Below are 22,948 nucleotides of genomic sequence, written 5' to 3' on the forward strand. Positions count from 1 at the left end.
TAGCATTTCAAATATTTAAAAAAATCCAACCCAAACTAAAACAGCTGCTTGTCAGATGCAGCACACGTGACAGTGTACTGTTTCAGTTTGAGTTTTACAAAGAGATACTGTAGACTGATCACACTTTATACAAAGCAGAAAAAGAGACAATTTGTTAAAAACATCTGGATGATCTAAGCAGGCCTATCAAAATATTACAGAAATAATTAGGACAACCCCACGTACGTGTAGCCTGACTACAATCACTTTCCACGATTGTTATTTCTACAGCAAGCAGAATGTGAAATGGGTGGGATGAGTTAAGCAAATTAATGTAAATGAAGGCAAGAGGGAAACGCATTAATTTAGACATGAGTTCCAACTTCTAACTCTGTGCTGGAGCATGTTTATAAGGCTGTGAGAGTGATTAGGGTTTTCTTGTTTACTATTCCACTCATGTAGCTTTGCATCACTCTGCACATGATTCTGTGTGATGATGTTTGCCTGGTGTGTGCTCAGCAATGTAGTGCATCATTTCAACAGTGCAACTAGTACTAGCTACTAATCGATCATAGCAGAGCAGAAAGATGGCTAAACAGGCAGTTGGGCCAATTTTAGCCTGCACCTAGCAGTTGTTTACAATTAACTAGGGCTGACCGATTTTAGCAAAATATCAAATTGTTATTTTTCTACCCAATATTGTGATTAAAATTGCAATTGTTTATAATTGAGGAATGGGGCTTTTTTGGTTAAGAAGACCAGTGTACAGTGTTCCCTCGTTTATCGCGGGTGTTACGTTCCAGGACCACCCGCGATAAACGAAAATCTGCGAAGTAGGGACGCTATATTTAAGTATTTATACACTATTTTAAGGCTTTATAAACCCTCCCCCACACTTTTACGCTACATAAATCTTTCCCATTCCCTTAATAACCATTCCCACACTGTTCTGTGCATGTATTGTAACTACACTTACTGTAATGTTTTGAATTCCTAAACCTACGTAGGTACAATATTTTATGATTTAAAACATTCCTTTATTGTTAGAATTAATATTTTTAACATATTTTTATACATTTTGGGATTTTTAATGTAAAAATTCATCAAATATATAGATTTTCCACAGATCGAGTTCCGCAGAAAACGCGCGAAGTAGCGAAAATCCGCGATATATTTTTTCCATTAATATTTTTTGAAAACCCGCGATGCACTGAGTCCGCGAAAGGTGAACCGCGAAGTGGCGAGGGAACACCGTATATTTATCCTGCCTTGAGACCTGCAACGTTAACACAGAGCACCAGCCCGCCAGTTATGTGTGGTTGTGATGTCACAGCAGTTCCCAAGCTTCACATTATTAGGTAAAATCTCCCTCCTCAAAAACTTGCACTGTACCAGTGTTGTTGACAACAGATTGCAAGACTAAAATAAAAATTGCAGCCATTGCAATTTAAAAATTGCAATCTTTCAAACTGATATAAAACAGATTAATCTTTCAGCCCTACAGTTAACAAGAAAAGGCTCCTAGCAAGAAAATGTAGTTCTTAATGACAATTCTTTATATGAGTATATATTATTTATATATTCTTTATTTAATCTCCAGCTAATATTTTAAAATCAGGACAGCTCTAGTATAAATACAAATTACACAAAACACTTAATATGTGCAGAAAAGTTGTAGTAACATCCCTATTATTTCTACAAATTCTTGAGTTTATGCCTGAAATTGAATTTTATACCTCCGGTCCATGGTTCTCTCCACATCACAGAAAATCATAGGGCTGTGGACACACAAGCTGCTGATAAACACTTTCCTTTGAGCTCTTTCACACAAATGTACACACCACTAATCAGACATATGGAAATTAAGAATGAATGACAACCACAAACCATTAAGTGCTGACTGGCCAAAACCTTCATCAATCAGACACAATCAAATCAGAGCGCTAAAAGGAAAATAAACACATGCTATTTTGAACCACCGCCATCTCACATCAGCGAAAGAAGGAAAGAACTCCAGCGCACTCTGTAGAACAACTGTCGATGGCTGCTTACAAGATTAAAAGTTTCAGGTGTTTTCACACCTGGACCAAACCACAGTTTGTTTTTGTTACATTGTATTTGCCCTGATTAGTTTCACATTGCAATTTAGTATGGGCACTTCAGAACTTTGCATGACAACTGTCATCACCACCGACGTGGGCTGCGTCTCCCTACACTTTGACTGGTTTGTATAAGAGTGAGCGTCTGACGTCGGCATGTTGTCAATTCAGCAGGTAGCCTTTTCAGTTGAATGGAGAAAAATGAATATCCTATCTCTTGTATCCTCTCAGAGAATAAAGTACAAGTTTCAGCTTTTTAAAGCATTTTTTTTTCAACTTGTCTATTTAAATTGGACCAAATCACAATATTTTGTCTCCTCCCCTCCTCGTGTGCTACCGTGCCTCATTTTTTTCCCCCGGTTCTCTTTCTTCTTCTATTGTTCGATGGCTGACGATAACCTGCCTCAAGTGGTCCAAAATTCTAAACCATCCAAAAACAAACTCAACCATGCTTCAGTTTGATCCGGACTGAGGGTACCTCTTTCGCTTCGACCAAATTTCCAACCTTTGTTCCAGACCATGGTCTAAGGCACCTTTCACTCCTGCTAATTCAGTTTGGACCAAACTGACAAGTCTGCAGGTCCAGACCAAACAAAGCACGTGTGAAAGCAGCCTTAGTCTCCTGACAACGACAATTCACAGTATTTCTCCCCCTCCCCCAAATTAGGCTTACTACCAGTTATTAGTAGGTCTTCAGCAGTACGAACACTCAATCACAATTTTAGGAAGCTAAACCTAATAATAGTGGATATAAACTGACTAACATACAGATCCAATAGTTTTCATAAAAACTAAAAAAAATAATTAAAAAAAAAAAAAAAAAAAAAAAAAAGTTCTTTCCTGGTTATTTCTTCACTAGTTCTCAAATGGTAACATACATATTTTGGCAGGCAGAGTTTCCCAGCATTCTTAGCAGTTTAGCTGGTTTCTGTTAATTAGCTGTTAATCTTTTAACATAATTATTTTTGTGTTATTATATATTAATCTCATGCTATATGTTAGGTTTGGGTGTATTTTGCATGTTATGTTATGCATGATTGTGTGTACATGTTTAGCCTGTATTGTTGTTGTAAACAGTAGCTCGTAAGACCCAATACGGAGTACAATGACAACATTTTTGCAAACTTAAGTTTTTTTAATGAATTTGCATCGTATCTTCATCAAAGTGACTACACCTGAACTACAATCAATTTTACAAATCACACAGCAAATTCACAAAAGCAGGCAACTTCAGAAACAAGCCAAAGCCGGTCACAACAAACAGAAGTGACCCACTTGTAAAACAATGTAAATATTTCTGGAAAACATGCAGAGGAGATGGAAGATCTGTGATGGAAAAATCACTGACAAAAGTCCACAGAGACTCACATTCCAGCTACTTAATGGTTGACTTGGCTGGCTAGTTATCAATGACATGTCATAACTGCACTACAGTGTTCAGTCATAGCTGGTATTGCTTATTTTTATGGTTTTACAGTTACGCTATTCAGCTAATTCACAGTACGATACCCTGATTAGTTATCTACCCAAATAAAAATGTAAATGTCTATACTGCACAGAATTTATCTTCTTGAACAGCTCCTTTCTCTTGGAGTGTACATTTACAGCATTTAGCAGACGCTCTCATACAGAGTGACTTAAAAGAAGTGCTTTGTCTATCTAGAGAAAGTATCTTTGCTAGTTACCAATAGGTTAGAGAGAAAGACAGTCCTGAGCTTGGATAACAGGAAACAGAAAAGTCACTGTTGATACCCAGAGAAAAGGGAACAGAGTTAGACCCAGCACAGTGCAATACAACACATTTCAATAAGTGTAATACACCATAATCAATACTTAATTCAGTGTTCATTTAAGTGCCGTATAAAGAGATGTGTCTTCAGTCTACGTTTGAAGACAGCGAGAGACTCAGCTGTACGGACAGCCAGCAGGAGTTCGTTCAACCACCTGGGTGCCAGTACAGAAAAAAGACTAAATGTTTGTCTTCCACGCATCTGGATGGCGGGTCAAGCTGAGCTGTACTTGATACAGTTCGAGGTGTGACCACTGCCATTTCCACTGTGTCGTGACTGCAGCGATTCTGAAGCTGAGCTTTCTGTATTTGCATCACGTTTGTAAAACACTGCGCTGATGTTATCTGGATGAAAGCACATTCAGAGTCCGCAGAGCATCTACAAACTTGCAGCATGTTTTATTATTTTGGAGGTCTTTTGTAAAATGCGGCACATATCTAGTCAATTTTTTTCATTTTGTAGGCCACAGTAGTTATGAAGCAGCTAGTTAATGTTAGGATAGCTAACACTTTCTACACAAACTAGCATAAGAGTAAGAACTCAATTTCCAACACATGTAAACTCAGTTATAATCTCAGCAGATTATCAGCAAATCTATCCAGTCCTACCAGCAAAGGCCCAAGTTTGAATAACAGCTAGAGCACTTGCCCATTCAGTTATAAGTCAACAGGTTCTCTGTTCTTTTACTACAGAGAAACAGCCCAAAATCATTGCTTGTGTTAATTGACTGTGATACAGATGCTGTAGCTGGAGATTAGGTTGAAAATGCTGGAGTATTCTGCTAATTAGCTGAGATCCTGCCCAAATCGGATGTCTCACACAAGCAAGCTAAAAATGTATAACGCAGAACAGTAATCCTTCCTTCTACAACAGAACAACTGCAAAACAATAAACAGGCTAAGGCTAACCCTATATTTTCCTCAAGTCCTTTTAATATTACATCAGCTGTTCAGTCATAAAATGTGCCTCAGCCGAGTGCTGAATCTGGAGCCTGACAGAGTGCAGTAAGCAGATGGAGGCAGGCGGGTTTGGGTGGAGTGGGCGGATGCTGAGAGCTGCAGGCCTGCAGAAGGACTCGTCATAGTGACCCACACACCCACAGAGGAGTCACGAGTCCCTCCGGGCCCAGGGCTGATGGCCTCGCGCCAGTTTGGCTCCAGCATCCCTCTGAGGCTGCCATGCATTTGCCTGGCAATAAGACTGGCCACTGACTCCAATTTCATTCCCATATGGAAGCAGGAAATTTGGAATTATGGAAAAAAATGTCAGCTCTGAGAATAATAATTCTTATAACCAAATGTGCTGGTCTTTATACAGATCCCTGTGTGAACACTACAAAGAACAGTGAAGAGAAGCAACAACTGTGCAAGAAGGGGAAGCAGATTGGTCCTAAAGCAAAAACAGCCCGTCTGCATTGCTATCAGGCCTTACATGTTTATGATATACAAATAACTGCGATTGAATTCTGTTTGTACATTTTACGTAACTAATAATAAGTGAAGTTGTCCTTTATTAATCCCACAACGGGGAAATTCCCCTCTGCGTTTAACTCATCTGTGCAGTAGTGAATGCACACGCACACGCACACGCACACGCACTAGTGGGCAGTGAGCACACTTGCCCAGGGCGGTAGGCAGACCTATCCACAGCGCCCAGGGAGCGGTCACAAACCAGAACCGCTGGTTCCTGAAAACTCCAGCCCACGACTGCCCCTTATAATATAAAATAATCTAATCTAATCTAAAGCACCTAATTTGGCTTATATCGCTTATACTGGGACCCTTCTGACAAATGTTCGCAAAGTAAAGTGATTTTCCAGGTGAGGAACTCAATCAGATTGAAGGAGCAGATGATCTTGGAGTGTGGAAGAAAAACTCAAATTTTATGCATTTCGATTAACCCGAAAAGTAATTAAAACCGACATTCAGAGGCTCCAACCGACGTAATATTGCCCACGTCAGTTATTTTCATTTTTTTTTATTAATTCTGTTAATCCTTTCCCTGCTCTGTGTTCATGTACTGTCACCTTAAAGACTTACTTCCATGTGTGTCATCACATTAACTGTTCTTTGACGCAGCTTCTTCGCTCTCCTATGGCCGCATTCAGCCATTTCTTTCAATCAGCAATCTCTTTGAACACAGAGGGTTTTGGATGAGTCTCTTCTAATTTTTGTACAGAAATAACACTCCCAGGTCTCAGCAGGGTGAAATTATGGCGAATGGCAAGTTGGATTGACATAAAAGTGAATTCCAATCTGCCTGTTGAGACGATTTACACTAAGATACACAGAGCATATTTACGATACAAACCTTTTCAGTGAACTACGCCGGCAAAAAACAAGCAATAATAAATAAATAAACAAACAAACAAACAAACAAACAAACAAACAAACAAACTCATCGTCATCAAGGTAAAGCATTCAATTAATCGTTATACTGATTTGAGGTCATATCACCCAGCACTATCAGAGGCCCTCTGATATTTTCAAGCATGCCTGATTTTTATGACTGAATTTGTTAACGTCTTGTAGTGATGTTAACTGAACAAACAATTCAGGAAACAGCCAATGAGAGAGCAAGGAGAGGGAAAAAAGGTGAAAGATCAGAGACAGAGGAGCAGCTTGTCAACTTCAGGTAAATAATCACCATTCACAATTAAGTCAGAAGCAAGTTCATAGTAAAATATTCCTCCAGCTTGTGATGTGATTATTTAGCTAGGTTACAATAACTAACAGGAGAGTAATACACATATTCAGGTTCAATTCAGAGGTCAAAACTCAATTTAATTTTTGATGTGTTGTGAAAAAAAAATGTCAATACTACAGAACAATTATGTACTACACAGATTAGTTTAGAAGCATTGAAAATTATGAAATTTGAGCTCAGCCTTAGACGTTTCAGAAATTTTATTTGTAATGAATATTAGAGTTCTTGGTGGCCCTTATTTTGAGTGGTCCTTTTTAAATGGGGGGGGGGGGGGGTCCATCAATTTTCTGTAACACGTTAACACCGTATCAGTGATGTAGCAGCAGTGAATACATTCAGTAGATTAAGTAACTTAATTAACTGCGTAAATAAATTTAGTTAGTCGTCTAAACTCAGTTTTTCATTTTATTTGGAGTGTCCAAGTTCTTATCTGTAGATGTTTAACCTGTAAGGTCAGTGACAAACACAACTTATAATATAGACCATCTCAACATCCTCAACCACCTGTTATAGACATGCTGACATGATTCTGTAACTGGAGCTTAAGTGCTTTAGGTTTTGGTTAAGGTTAGAATCAGGCCCAGGGTGAGGGTTAGGTTTTGGGTAAGGTTAGGATCAGGCCCAGGGTGAGGGTTAGGTTTTGGGTAAGGCTGGGTAAAGTTGGTTTTTCATAATGGAAGTAACATTTATTCTATTTCCCGTAACATGACGGTACAAGTTAATATAAGCAATGTTTAAAAAAAGGTTTTCCCTACAAAGAGGGATACTTTGGCATGGTCTAGCTTTAAGGAGGGGGTGGGGAACGCAGAATCTCACTAGACAACGCATGTTTGCAGTCACAACTGGCCATACATTTCATGAATATGAAATAAAACGCCAGAAACCATAGTAAACATGACCCTGTGTAAGCCTGTGTGTATTTGTTCAACAAACACACCAGTAAATACCTAAGAGGCAAATGACAGTAAATGAGCTTAAGCGTATAACGATAATTTGCACACCAAATGTGATTTTTCGTAAATGTGACATTTTACTTTAACCTATTTTATTTTTGCAAACTTTCATCACCAACAAAAACAAAGACCAATTACAGCGGTCTCTTCCATTGGCAAAGCCGGAAGCAGCTGTGTTCCAGCACCTGAAGTATTTTCACAAACGTCAAAAGGATCAGAATCTCCAAAAGCAGCTTAAAGTGGGTTACAAACGGGGTTAAATGTGGAAGAACTCAAAGTTCTAGCTTCTGAAGTGATGACACTCTTCAAGCCGTTTTTACATTTCCAGAACGGATGACAGCCCAGGGTCGCCACTTCTCCATTTGTCAGATCTGATTTGAACCTAAAGACATTTGTTTTGAGCTTCTCAAACTCAGCTGTGATCCCAGCTGTGAGTGAAAGCACTCAAAGTTTTGCTCCTGAAATGAGGGGAGAAACTCCCCGCTGTACTTTAACTTCTCCGAAGTGAAAAGCATCCTGTACAATGTTACAGGTTATCCGCTTCATGAGAAGCAAAGGACCTGTTTCGGTATGTACTCAGTGTATGCTGCATTCAACCAAGCCAATACCTCTCCTTAATGACAAACACAGGAAATATGATTTACGCCATGGAAACAAAAATAGAAGCAGTGATAATTATTTAATAATCATGTCTAGGCAACCTGAAACAAAACAGTGAAGTAGTTAGAGATTCCCACCCCTAGAATCCCAAAGCAGCTTCGGAGAAATATGTGCATCATGTAAGTCCCTCCCCTTTCCCCTCTTACTTTTTTCTGATAGGACGTGCCCAGTCTATTTTTGATGACTGACAGATGTTCCTATAAAAGAGAAGGTTCATTTCAGAAACCTCTGGCCACTGACAGCTGGATATCCTGATAGGAATATGGTGAAAAGAGCACAATGACAAAGACTTTGCATGAAGCAAAAAGGACAAAGAATCAAACTACACTCTGGGCGATGCATCATCTATTATACAACAATCAGTTCTGGCCACGCAGGCTGACTGGTTGAGAAGCACTCTAACCATGCTGTAATTAACAGCCATAAATAACAAAATTCGTTTATCACTAACACTGCATCACTCCACTGAGACACAGTGGCTAAGCAACGACTTTGACCGCTGTAGGAGACGCTCAAGCCATTTGAACGTTTTTAATTCTTACTTTACCACAAACAGAAAATTGATACTTAAGATCACATTTGACCGACACTCAATTCGGTTAGACTCTAAAGATGAGACTACACTAATTTCCCAAACTGGTCTGTGTGGAGCTGGAGAACGAACTGCCGGCTGTGCAGCAAGTGAGCGGAGCTCGTTACTCTGACGTAGCAAAAAGCTGCCTCTTAAGGAACTAAAATTTGGCGGAAGGAACTGTGAACATAAAACATTCACGGCCCACTTTATTAATTTCTTACTTTACTTATTTAATCGTTTTATAAAAGCAATAGAACACTTAATGCAGTGTGTTATCGCAAATAATATCATGGTTGTGATGATGTATGGCGATCAAATCACAGCAGTGATGTTATTTCGCCATAGTACACTCCCTCTCGTGTTCTATTACTTAATCCTAGTTTGCTGGTGTCGTACAACAATGTTGAGATTTAATTTTAGTAGTATTGACAGATAATCACTGTATCAATGATCACACTCTGCTCAATAACATCTTTGCTCTAAATAGTTTTTATTTTTGCTGTGAAATTCAGTTTCTAAAAGAACAGTTAGTGTAGATTACGCCACTTAGGTGCTTCAGGTTTTTTTTCTACTCACAATGCAGTTTCATTAACTTTGGTCATGCATACTTAAATATCATCTCACACAGTTATACTAGGAAAGCACTGTGAAAGTACTGCTCACCTGTAGACAGCACACTATTACCACCTCTTCAACAGAGAACAAGCAGCATTACCACATTAACAATTACAGAACCACCAATGACTTCATTCATCATTCATTATAAATTACCACATTAAAATGCTGTTAATAGTACTTAAATAGCCCATACAGCTTTGACATAAAGGCTAAAATAAGCTTCTAACACTGCACAGAGTGCATCTCCACTTCATAGAAAGAAAGTTAACTGTGTATATACTTGGTCAAAATACATACTATGAAAACACACGGATGGATAACGTGTCCCTTGTGTTTGCAAACTGGTATTATGACCATCCTGGCTGAGTCTTTTGAGCAGATGGCATAGAACACTTACCATCCAGTGGTTTGCCCCATTAATTTGTCTGGTAATCAAAATAGTGCCAAACTGGTTAATCAAGTAAAAGTCAAGCCAGATGTTTTTTTAATAATAATAATAATAATAATAATAATAATAATAATAATAATAAGGTAATTAATAGGGACGTGCAGGGGTACTCAAATATTTGGTTAACTGTTCAATTTGTTGGTATAATATAAAAATAACATGTTAGCACGTCATTCACTGAAGAGAAAAAAAAAAACCTGCAGAAAACGACGACCAGCATCCATCAGCATCCAGTGCTATACAGGCTCAGCTCTGTGAAGACCACATGCGGTACTTCATAAGCAAATCTGGGTCATGATGATATCGTTTACTGCAATATTTCTGCAGGGAAGCATCATTTGTCTGAATTTACACCATATAAATATAACAATTCTCTCTGAATGTCTCCTGGTGTCATGGTATTAGAATACACAAGTTAGCATTAATAAAGTTTTCTTCCTGAGCACTGCTACTGTGTCAAAAGAACGCATAACAACCTGACCTTATATTTTAACCCTGTTCTCTTCAACTGAAATTGCACCAAAGAGAACCTTACAAAGTGTTAAACATTAAACAGAGTGAAACCACATATCCAGAAGAAAACATACCAATTATAGATTTTATACAGTTCTTTCCAAACAAATTTGCCGCACAAAACATGACATACATTGGATTTCATCGTCAGGTACTGAATACCAAGAGTTAACCAGACAAATCAGATTACAAAAAATATATACAGTGTGAGTCACAAGTCACAGGACATCATTTTATTTTACTTTAATTTTTATGCTGTCTTTCTAATAAAGTCAATAAAGTGTCTGTCTGTCTGTTTAGTGTCTCATAAATACATTGCTAAAACATCACTAAAACAGAAAAGCTACATCACTGCATGTACACAGATAGACACGGTATACAAAGTATAGACAATATATCGCCCAGCAATTACTGTATTATTCAACTATTAACAAACTGTTCCAGGCTTTTTATGAACGCTGATATTCAATTGTAGTCTAGAGCAGCTACCACATTCACACTTAACTGGGTTAAGCAGAAACAGACAAGATGTTCACAACAAACAGTAATTATGACTAAACTACCTGATTCTGGTGTTTGCACTAATCGTTTCTCAGCAGTGTAATCCACAAATGAGAGCAAACAGAGACTGTAATGCCAGTTTTGGGGGCTCTAAATGGTCTTAGCACAAACTAAACTAACACTAACTTCCTGTGGTTCAGAAAAGGACCATAACACAGTACAGAGGTCACTGCACTTAACACTTCACAACTATATGAACACTAATAAGATGTCGCTGTGGCACTTGTATAGTTGTACTTGCCTGTAAGTTACATGCTAATTTTGAATTGGTGATAAACAATAAGTCAGTAATTGTAGTGGGACAAGGCTGGTATTAAAGTGAAGAAATAATAGTAACACTTAGAATTAACATAATTTAAATGTTAATTTTAAAGTAGTTACTAAAATTTTAAAAAGTTAGTGATTTGTAGTGATTGTCGGTAACAAGCTGGTAATAAAAGCTACTAACCTAAAAATAAATAAATAAATAAATAAATAAAAAGCTTGATTTTTTAATAGTTGTAAATAAACAATAGGTTGGTAATAAGTGGAATGGAAAAATAAAAATGGTATTGGTATGGATTTTATAAGAGCTACTACCCTCAAAAATGTATGTTTATCCTTCTTTATCAAACTTAACAATTAGAAGATTTTATTACAACCTTGTTGCTGTTTCAATTACTAAATTATTACTTAGTAACAACCAGAAAATTACAATTACATTTTTTGTACAATTACTCTTTTCTTTTTTCAAGCAGCACTTTTACATTACAGAACTGAAAGGGCGGGCAGGTGCAGGGGGTGGACCCTTTAAACCCATCCCTATTTTCTGTACATACTTTTAAACTATTTACAAAATAAGATTTAATGAAAAGGGTGAGATTTCAAAAATGAAATGAAAGAGAGAAAAGAATGTGAGCCTATAAGACCTCATAGCATTTGTTCCAATCTTTTCATCACATCACAACAAATCTGTTTCCATGTCTCAAAAGTAGATGTTTTAACCTTATTAATCCTGGCCGTGGCCAATTCTAACATAACTATGTCGTACACTTTGAATATGTGGGTGAAGCCACCTCTGTGCAATGATTTTTTAGGCTGATGTTGAACCAGCGAGCCACAACTTCGTCTGTTTCCCTGTTAAATTGACAATGACATTTTTTTTAAACATACAACCTGTTACCATAAGATTACCATAACACTACCCAATTATTCCCGACCTGTAAGCACTACTGGCACAGCTACTGTCTCAAAACGGCTTCTGAAGTACTCTGCAGCTTTATAAACAAATAAATTGGGCCAGTTAATCAGATTATCTTCGTTAGAGGAAAATAATAATGTGTTAGGTGGGATTCTCTGTGGAGCCACTGTGGTAAAGCAAGAACGTTTTCAAACGCAAATTATTGCTATGCTTTGTTCATCACCTACTAATGCATGTTTATTGTCCCCACACTTAAAAATGATGGTTCTTCAAGGATTCCATAGCTAAGAAAATGGTTCTAAACACAACCATGAACACCCAAAGAACCCTTTGCATGATAAATGTTTTTGCATCATCAAAAGATTTTTCAGATTGATGGAGAATGTTTCTATAAAGAGCCTTTGTGAAAAGGGTTCTATACAGCACCAAAAAGGGTTCTTCTATTATTATAATAATAATGACGTATAATAATAATGATGCTGGTGAAGATGAAGCTGATCCTCTGGGAGCGACTGGTGTTGGTTCATAGTTATGATTGTTTTCCTATTGATGAGCCACGTGAAGCAGCGTGTTCACAGAATTAACTTTAAAAAATCTAAATAACTGATGTGGGCAAGACTACGGTAGTTAGAGGTTCTGAATGTCTGTTTCAACTGCTTTTTGATTAATCGCTCAGCCCTAGCCTTTCATGATGCAAAGAACCTTTAAATGGTGCAAAGCGTTCTTTGCGCATTCATGGTTTTATATATAACCATTTTTTTAATATACAACCCTTGAAGTACCTTCATTTTACAGCTTGATGTTCATCATTTGTCTCTGGATTGGCTACATCAACAGAGGTTCAGCTCAGGCAGGGAGTAATCTGTGTTTGGGATTTCGATGCCAGGCTTATTTAGCTCATCCAAATATACAGCTAAACATTCAAAGCATATCCAAAGCGCAGGAAAGTTAAACAGGAACCAACACCTTCGCTGCCAAGAATCGCAATACAGTTACTTGAACTCAACTTTGGAAAATACAAGTAAACGGTTTATTTAAAAAAAAAAAAAAAAAAAAAAAAAAAGTTGGACAACTCAAAAAGTAAGTCACAAATCCAATCACTTATAAATACCGCATTTCATATCTATTACCATCAGTTTTCCACAAAAAGCTCTATTAACACAGATTATAGTTTAGTTTGTGCAACACAATGAAATGTAATGCACACAGAGCTCTTATCGAGAAGCTTTTCATCCATATGATAGATTCCCAGAGCATTTCATTTCACTCTAACCATGCATTTAGCATCCCAGCCTGACTAATAATCACTTTCGTTTCACTGCGTAACCCTCCTCCAATCTGACGGCAGATTACTGGCTGTTAAAGAAGGCCTGTAAAAAGGGGCCCCTGGTGAGAAACTCTTCAGGCACATGTCTGTAAATGGCCTAAATTAGCCAAAACTGCTTGCTCAAGTATCATCATGATGGGAGCTTTGAGGAGTCGCTTTAAACCATCAGCTCCTGGGGAGCTTCTGGTTTGTTAAGACAACTGTTTTTCAGTTTCACAGTCCAGCTCTCTTAACCACAGCATCACAGAGGTGATCATCCATGACGTGTTTCCTAGAAGCCTGAACTCATTCAAAGAATCCAAAACATTAACAATACAGGCTACGTCCTCCTGAGAGCCTCTCCACATCAGTGATCCCTTCGAATACAGGGTTATACAGTAAGCTTTTTGCCAAGGAAAATTGGAGCCTTTGAAAACATACAGTAGAATCTGTGAGCACAAGCCTAAAATGATTTTTTTTTAATCCTCTCTTAACTTTATTCCTCCCCATCAGCCAAAAAGGACATTTAATTCAGCAGTCAGATTTTTCCCACACTGTCAATGCCATTATAGATCACCTGAACATGATTTGGAAATAGCCATTTGAAAATGTTGTCGTTTAGCATGTATTTCATCCCTGTGTTTCGTACAAAGTACGTCTCTGTCCCAGCAAGTAACTAAACAGCCACTTCTTACAGTAACATCTTGAAATTTTTAAAAACAATGTATTTTTGTCTGTGTTAAGCAGAAAGCAATTTAAATTAAATGATAGATAATCTCATTGTCAATAAAAAAAAAACTGCTAGAGCTAAAAAAAACAAAAACGTGACATGATGAGGCAACAAGCTAACTCTCGCCAAGCCCAGTAAATACAGTAGCACTCGAGGCCAGAGAGAATATCCCTATTCGCGCATGACGACTCCACACAGAGAAGCAGGCCAATCATAACAAGCTATCTCAGGTTTGTAAGAAGTTCCTCAAGCACAGCGTAGCAGAACTCAAAGCATGAGTTTGTTAACTTTATTAATGCAAAGATAAATATATGATCTGATACTGTGAGACCACTTGACCATTCTCCCACAACGGACGAACACACACACAGGCTCAATCCTATGACAGCCCTCGCCCCTAACACTTAGCCCTCAGCCCTTTGTTTTGCACAGTCACATCTACGGTTATGGTGTCCCAATTTTTGCTGAGTGGTAGAGGCAAAGTGTTAGGGCTACATGGCCCTCCAAACTGAGGTTTTTCAGGAGACTCATTCCGGAGTGTTATGAGAAAAGGAAAGAAAAACCAGCAAGATGGAGCACGAGCCCAAATGTGAGAATTTTAGCTGTTAAATAATTACAACAACCTTTCTATTGTCTTAGTTTAATGTTGCCTCAATGTATTGTAGTCGTTTTTTTTCTCCATAACAAGCACAAATCGCTAATAGCATGCTAATATCTCAGTAGCTAGCTAGTTAACGTTTCCATTCCACCTTAAATAGTCCAGCAGTTCTGAAGCCTGAAGCGCCAGAATGTAACTGCTGTACCATTTAAGGTGGAACGGGAAAATCTGAGCAAGAAGCTTGAGAATAGCTGACTTCAGCTTCAAATCACCAAAGAATTAGTTGTGGGCGATAATAAATGTCTTAAACCCCCTCTTTTAAAGCATATGATGCCCTAAATGTAACTAAAGCTGAGCCATGAGGAGCTGAACTTTTCCCCTCCTGTGCTATTACTGAAGACGGGCCGGGTCGCCTACAGAGCACTGCTAGTAATCTGTTGAATGAAGCAAGGGTTTTTTTTATTTTTTTATTTTATGGTTGACCCATTTCGTAGGGCAAGATATCAACCACTACACCTTGTTACTCAGTTCCAAGGGGTCAGGGTGACACTCGAAAACAAGGAGGTAGCGGTAAAAAGAAGAAATGTGATTGGGCCACAGTCACTCTGTAACAAGACATGACGATTCCACCCAACACAATCACTCGGGAAAGAACATTACACTAAATTTGATGAGTACTGCCCTCATAACATCTAAAAGAAGAAAGAAAGAAAAAAAAAAAAAAAAAGACATTTCATATCAAAAATGCATTTTTGGCAATCAAACTAGCTTTTCACTGGAACTTGGTTTGTAATCTAATCACTAGTCATGCTATACTCCCTACACTTAATTAATAAAGCGTTGTGGAATTTTATGACTCAATGGCCATTTTATTTCTTAATAAAAACTCTTGGAGTCTCTGTGGCACCAGTCAACTAACAGAGACACAGAGGAAAACGTGGTTCCACTCATTCTTTATAATAGCTCATGGCCTTCATTCTGCCTCAATGACATGAGTCACACCAACTGAGCTTCTGTACACGACCACTGTTTGTGAGTCTTCGTGCGTCTGCCTGCCACATAATGCCCTCCCACCCCTGTGAATGCACATTAATATTTCCGCTCTATGCAGTTTTTAGCTTCAGGGTGTTGAAAGCAGGCAAGGCAGAAGCTACACTTTAGCAGACAAAGACAATCAAGACAGGTGCATACAGCTGTACATCGCAACACAACTAGTTGCGATGTAAGAAACAGAAGTATCAACAGAACTGCCATTAGAAACTGTCCATCAAGTACCCACACTGGGGTCTCGCTCACACCACAAACCCCCACAGTTCATTCACATACAACGCACAAACACACACACCATCACACAGTAATGAGACATGAGACTTCCGCACAGCGCAATCACTTTAACCTTGCTGTACTCAATACATCCTTTTGTTGAGTAGGACGAGACACTATCAGCAGTCATGCATTATGGCTGCAAACAGCAAGCCAGGCAGACTCAAGGGCACTGACAGTAAATGGATGGCAGAAAACACATAGCTCTAATAGTGCAGTAGCTGCATAGCGACGCACGATGATACTGGAATCATAACTGTATCAATAAATAAATGCTTAAACAAAATAATCAAAACTGGACTGACTGATGCTTAGATTTCACCTCTATAATCGATCTGATGACAATAACTGTACCTCAAAAGAGCACAACACTTCATCTCCTGGCGCTGTGTTCTCTTTAAAGCGATCTCAGGCTTTAGAATAGCTCTGTATGAATAATAATAATAATAATAATAACTTACAGAGGTTTATTTATCATCTTTGGCAGAGGGGTACATGAAAAGCATCAAATACTGGCATAGGACCACAATTCCCAGCACATCTATTGCATCCCTAGTAATGTACGGAGAAACGCTGATATCCATAGGAATGACTTGGCATTTAACCAACAATAACAAACAACCTGAACAACATTTCATCTGAAATCATAGGTATTAAGAGGGAGTTTTCTGCCCTTTTTCTGCATTACAGCTTCAATTCCTCTGAGAAGTCTTTATACTAGAGGTTGTAACATTGCTGTGAGGCTCTGACTGTATTCAGCCACAAGAGCATGGTCGATGCTTGGCACTAGGCATGGTGACATTAGACTCATGTGCCGATGCTTCAAAGTGTCGCCATAATTGAACACCCAAGTCTGCATCAGGTGCATCTAAATGTAGCTGAATTCACTGATGTGCCTGGCTATGTTACTGTACGTTAAATCATAGAAAGAACAGTCAGTCATTTAAGAGCCGGTCACCCTTAAAGAGTCACATTAAAGAGTCAGTCACCCTTTACCTACTGATAGCGTCGACTGTGCATTCTGAAATATCTTTTATAACCACAATGCCAAACAACAACACACATGAAAAGGAATGCTTGCATTCTGGAAGTACAGCATTCACTGTACAGCAATAACCGGCTTCTTTATCTCACACTGAACGTGATCATCTGACAAGAGGTAACATTCAGGCATTGTCTTATTTTTTAATTTTTTATTTTTTTTAGCAACAAGTTCACGAAGGGCATCAAGCTGCACGTGGGAGAGCCGGTAGTTTATTGATGCGGGTGCTGTTCCGCTCTATAAAACCTAACCTCAGCTCTACATTGTATATTACAGCTACTGATCTTGAACCATGAACTGAGGGTCATAACTGTCCTTCATCACCTCTGCAAATAAATGTCAATGAGGGGTCATTCACTGTGTGTCCAAAAGTCTGTAGGCACCTGCTCAAGCGTCTCCAATTAACAGTCTCTACTCCTCCGAGGGCAATTACATTAGATGTTGGAACACTGCTGTGAGGAATTTGATCGCATTCATCCACAAAAGCATTAGTGAGTTAAGATACTAATGTTGAATTAGTGCTGGATCACCCCAACTCATCTCAAAGGTACCGGATGGAGCCCCATCACTCCAGAGAACACAGGTCCACTACTCCACCACTCATTGGGCAGGGTGACGACCATAGGCTCACATGCAGGGCAGAGCTTTTCTATGGATCAATGGACTTTATACGAGACGGGGGCACTGAATTTATTCATTAGTATTATCTACAAACTTTTAGCGGTACAGTGCACATGGACCCAGGATTTACACAGGGTGCTGAAGCGCAAATCGCAGTGATCTGAAACTAAAACATGCCTGAATGACAGCGCAGGACAGGGTTTCTTAATTAGCCCTGGTCACTAACTTGCCAGACACAGCGTGGTCTATGGGCGACCCCATGAGATCTGAGAGCATGAAGCTTCAGGCGACCCAAAGCTGAGCTTCCATCTGAGGAAAACAGCTAGGCTAGGACTAAATTTGATGGTGAACTACCTGCTCCCGACCGCTAAACACACTGCCCTGAGAAGCCGGTGGGAATAAGCATTTATTTCCACTATGACTCGTTTCGGAGCCAACAGCGCCGTACAGCTCGGCAACACACGCATCCTCCTCCTCCGGCACCACCGTCCACGAGCTAATCTGTGAACCAGGCCAGCCCACTAACGCGGTTAGCTGGGGATAATGATGTCGCTAGCCGTGCCCACCTAACAGGTTGCTCTAAGCGAAACAACGGTTAAACGGTCGGGCTACAGTTGGGTCTGGATCTGGACCCCTCCTCCTCCTCCCCTCTACAAATCGATCAAGCAAAACCGAAATAAGCGCCGCAGGTTTGGGCAGGATCTCGGTGACCTACACGCACGGTGGTGAAATGAAACGCTTAACGTTAAATGTGACCTATAAGCGCTGAGCAGAGCCAAGGCGTTAAATGGTTGAACTGGTCTATTAACGGTACACAGGTCGCTGCGAGCTTCCCACAGTCTCAAGAGCAAAGTTTCAAACACGAACCAGCCGATGACGGATAAATAATCTCGCCGTGAGTCGGCTAGCTCGCTAACCTAGCCGCGGACGCTTAGCGGAGCGGCACTGTGGGCACTAATCCTCCCCGCTGTAGTCTCACTAGGCGAGAACGAAATGTGGGTCAGCAGGCCTTCGGCTTCTTCCCCAGCGAGCACAAGAAAAACACACACACACACGTAACGTTACACACTCACTCACACACACAGAGCCGTGTTTCTTTCTGCCTGCCCGTCTGCACTAAAGCGTCCGCCGCGGTTCGGAGGTACTGACAGCGCAGTCTTTAAATGAAGAAGCAGCACCATCGTGCAGAAACGACCAGCCCTTACCTCGTTTTCTCGCCGTTGCGGGGGATTTCTCTCTCCTTGTTTTGGTTTAGATGGCCGCGTTGGATTGACTGGAGTTAGAAAAACAGCAGGGCCTACCTCGGGCTCCCCCCGCGCATGCGCACTGAGCATCGAGCGGCAGCCTACACAAGCTGAGCGCCGCTGCACAGGCGGGAGATGTGTCGAGCTGCCGGGCGCAGCAGCGAGAGGAGGACGGTTAAATAGCCCAAATATGTCGTGTCAGTAACAGCACAAGGGCTTATGTTACCTGATAACTAAGCACAAAGAGAAACACGAGCTGTTTATATATACGTACGCCGACGAGACTTATCGGTGTAGCTAAGTTAGGTTATCTGTTAAAAGACTAAAACCGCTCCACTGCTGTTATTAAACGGCCACAATGCGGCCCGTTTGGTAAACAGTCTCAGTGAACGCTCACTCATGCCGCCTTTCGCCTTTCTCCTCCTGTTTTTCAGCTCGTTTGGTGTTATACAAACGTTCCCAATCTTTGGCCCTCATCTGTCGCTCGGTGCTTTTGGCCGCACGCCAATTAGGTCAAGCGCGCGAGCCAACCGACCTTAGCTGCGAGCAGAGCGCGCGAAAATGTTTGGGGGCGGGGCGAGATGAGTGACGCGCGAAGCGACCAATCAGCGCGTTGTGCGTGTGCGGCGTCTCGCTCGCGGGTTCTCGCCTCAGCAGCGCTCCGATGCTGGAAAACGAGGCAGGTTTCTCGACTGCTTCAACATCGCCGGACACGCAAACGTGCGGGGCTAAAATGTGAAGCGATGATAAGGGGGTGCGTGATGATCTGAGCGGACCGTTATTTTACTGCTATCTTACTGCTTCATTCTAAACAGTTTCAGAAACCAGCCTGATCATGGAGACCTGGCGACATCTAGCGGCCGCATGACTTTAAGACTCACAGTGGGGTCCTGTGCTCCACTCTTTTGTTGTAAGTATGAAGTAATTTACCCCCAAATGTGCTCCTTCAGAGGCCTTTTTTTTTTTTTACTTTTTTTTCAACTTTTTTTAACATACAATCATACAGTATTTACAATCAAGACGTTTTATAAACGTTTATGACGTCAAAATGTACTTGGGAAAAAAGTCTGGTTCAACTGACGTACATTAAAAGTAAAGTATGTTTTTTCTTTTTCCTGTAAAGTTGCCATTTTGGAGATACAAGTTTATTTTTGTCAGCAGTGATGTGGAAGTTCTTTTGCATAGTCGTACATCGTTGTCTTTCCCTTATCCAATTTAAAACAAGAATGATGGCAAACACTTAGTCCCATCTGACAGACCTTACTGTGACGCGCTGCAAAGAGTTAATCAGTTCTAGTCAGAGAAAGTAGAAACAGAGCAATTATAGACAGCTGAAGACAAAAGGTTAAAAACTGTAATAGTAATAATAATCATCCATCCATCCATCCATCCATCCATCCATCCATCATCTTCTGCTTCTCCGGGGTTCGGGTCGCGGGGGCAGCATCCTGAGCAATGAAGCCCAGACCTCCCTTTCCCCAGCCACTTCCACTAGCTCCCTGGGAGGGATTCCGAGGCGCTCCCAGGCCAGCTGGGCGATATAGTCACGCCAGCGTGTCCTGGGTCTTCCCCGGGGTCTCCTCCCCGGTGGACTTGCCTGTGACACCTCCCAAGGGAGGCGTCCAGGAGGCATCCTAACCAGATGCCCGAACCACCTCAACTGGCTCCTCTCGACGTGGATAAGCAGCGGCTCTACTTTGAGTCCCTCCCGGATGACCGAACTTCTCACCCTATCTCTAAGGGAGAGTCCAGCCACCCTGCGGAGGAAACTCATTTCAGCCGCTTGTATTCGCGATCTCGTTCTTTCGGTCATTACCCAAAGCTCATGACCATAGGTGAGGGTGGGAACGTAGATCGACCAGTAAATCGAGAGCCTTGCCTTATGGCTCAGCTCTTTCTTTACCACAACAGACCGGTAAAGAGCCCGCATCACTGCTGACCCAGCACCAATCCGCCTGTCAGTCTCCCGCTCCCTTGTACCATCACTCGTGAACAAGACCCCGAGATACTTAAACTCCTCCACTTGAGGCAAGAGCTCATCCCCGACCCAGAGAGGGCTCTCCACCCTTTCCTGTGTGAGAACCATGGCCTCGGATTTGGAGGTACTGATCCTCATCCCAGCCATCACACTTGGCTGCAAACCGATCCAGTGAAAGCTGAAGTTCACGGCCTGATGTCCCCAATAGGACCACATCATCTGCAAACAGCAGCGATGTGACCCTGAGGTCACCAAACCGGACACCCTCCATCCCCTGACTGCGCCTAGAAATTCTATCCATAAAAATTATGAATAGAATCGGTGACAAAGGGCAGCCCTGATGGAGTCCAACTCTCACTGGGAAGAAGTCTGACTTACTGCCGGCCATGCGAACCAAACTCCTGCTTTGTTTGTACAGGGCTCGTAGCAAAGAGCCATGTACCCCGTACTCCCGAAGCACCTCCCACAGAATACCCCGGGGAACGCAGTTGAATGCCTTCTCCAAATCCACAAAGCACATGTGGACTGGTTGGGCAAACTCCCATGAACCCTCCAGAATCCTGGAGAGGGTAAAGAGTTGTTCCAGTGTTCCACGACCAGGGCGGAACCCGCACTGCTCCTCCTGAATCCGAGGTTCGACTATGAGCCGGACTCTCTTCTCCAGTACCCCTGCATAGACCTTACCAGGGAGGCTGAGGAGTGTGATTCCCCTATAGTTGGAACACACCCTCCGGTCCCCTTTTTTAAAAAGAGGCACCACCACCCCAGTCTGCCAATCCAGTGGCACCACTCCCGATGTCCACGCAATGTTGAAAAGGCGTGTCAGCCAAGACAGCCCCACAACATCCAGAGCCTTGAGGAACTCGGGACGGATCTCATCCACCCCTGGAGCCCTGCCGCCAAGGAGCTTTTTAACTACCTTAGCGACTTCGGCCTCAGTAATGGACAGGCCTATTCCCGTGTCCCCAGACTCTGCCTCCTCACTGGAGAACATGTTGGTGGGATTGAGAAGGTCCTCAAAGTATTCCTTCCACCGCCCAATGACGTCTTCAGTTGAAGTCAGCAGCACACCATCTCCACTATATACAGTGCTAGTGGCACACTGCTTTCCCCTTCTGAGTCGCCTGACGGTTTGCCAGAATCTTTTCGGAGCCGACTTAAAGTCACTTTCCAAGGCCTGACCAAACTCTTCCCACACCCGGGTTTTTGCCTTGGCAACGACTGAAGCCGCAGATCGCTTGGCCTGTCGATACCTGCCAGCTGCCTCTGGTGTCCTACAGGCCAACCATGTCCAGTAGGACTCCTTCTTCAGCTTGACGGCATCTCTCACCTGGGGTGTCCACCACCGGGTTCGAGGATTACCGCCCCGACAGGCACCAACTACCTTGCGACCACAGCTACAGTCAGCCGCTTCAACAATGGAGGAGCGGAACATGGCCAATTCTGAGTCAATGTCCCCCACCTCCCCCAATATCTGGTCAAAGTTCTGACGGAGGTGTGAGTTGAAGATCAATCTGACAGGTTCTTCTGCCAGACGTTCCCAGCAAACCCTCACTATACGTTTGGGTTTGCCTGGTCTGACTGGCATCTTCCCCACCACCTGATCCAACTCACCACCAGGTGGTGATCAGTTGACAGCTCAGCTCCTCTCTTTACCCGAGTGTCCAATACACATGGCCGCAAGTCCGCTGACACGACTACAAAGTCAATCATTGAACTGTGGCCTAGGGTGTCCTGGTGCCATGTGCACTTATGGACATCCTTGTGTTCAAACATGGTGTTCGTGATGGACAAACTGTGGTTTGCACAGAAGTCCAAAAACTGAACACCATTCGGGTTCAGATCAGAGAGGCCATTCCTCCCAATCACACCCCTCCAGGTCTTACTGTCGTTGCCCACGTGAGCGTTGAAGTCCCCCAGTAGGACAATCGAGTCTCCAGGAGGAGCACTTTCAAGCACCCCTCCTAAGGACTCTATGAAGGCTGGGTATTCTGAACTGCTGTTCGGTACATAAGCACAGACAAC

General features: G+C 41.6%; 1 protein-coding gene across 1 annotated transcript in view; it reads right to left on the minus strand.

Annotated features, from left to right (window-relative positions):
• Positions 1-19,310, minus strand: part of clocka (clock circadian regulator a) — a 92,609-nt gene extending 73,299 nt beyond the window's left edge. Inside the window, exon 1 of the mRNA XM_017688102.2 lies at positions 18,907-19,310. The gene's annotated coding sequence lies outside the window, so the exon portion shown is untranslated. The remainder of the gene's footprint in view (positions 1-18,906) is intronic.
• Positions 19,311-22,948: the final 3,638 nt, after the last annotated feature.

This window comes from Pygocentrus nattereri, chromosome 4, assembly GCF_015220715.1.
Source record: "Pygocentrus nattereri isolate fPygNat1 chromosome 4, fPygNat1.pri, whole genome shotgun sequence".
NCBI lineage: Eukaryota > Metazoa > Chordata > Actinopteri > Characiformes > Serrasalmidae > Pygocentrus > Pygocentrus nattereri.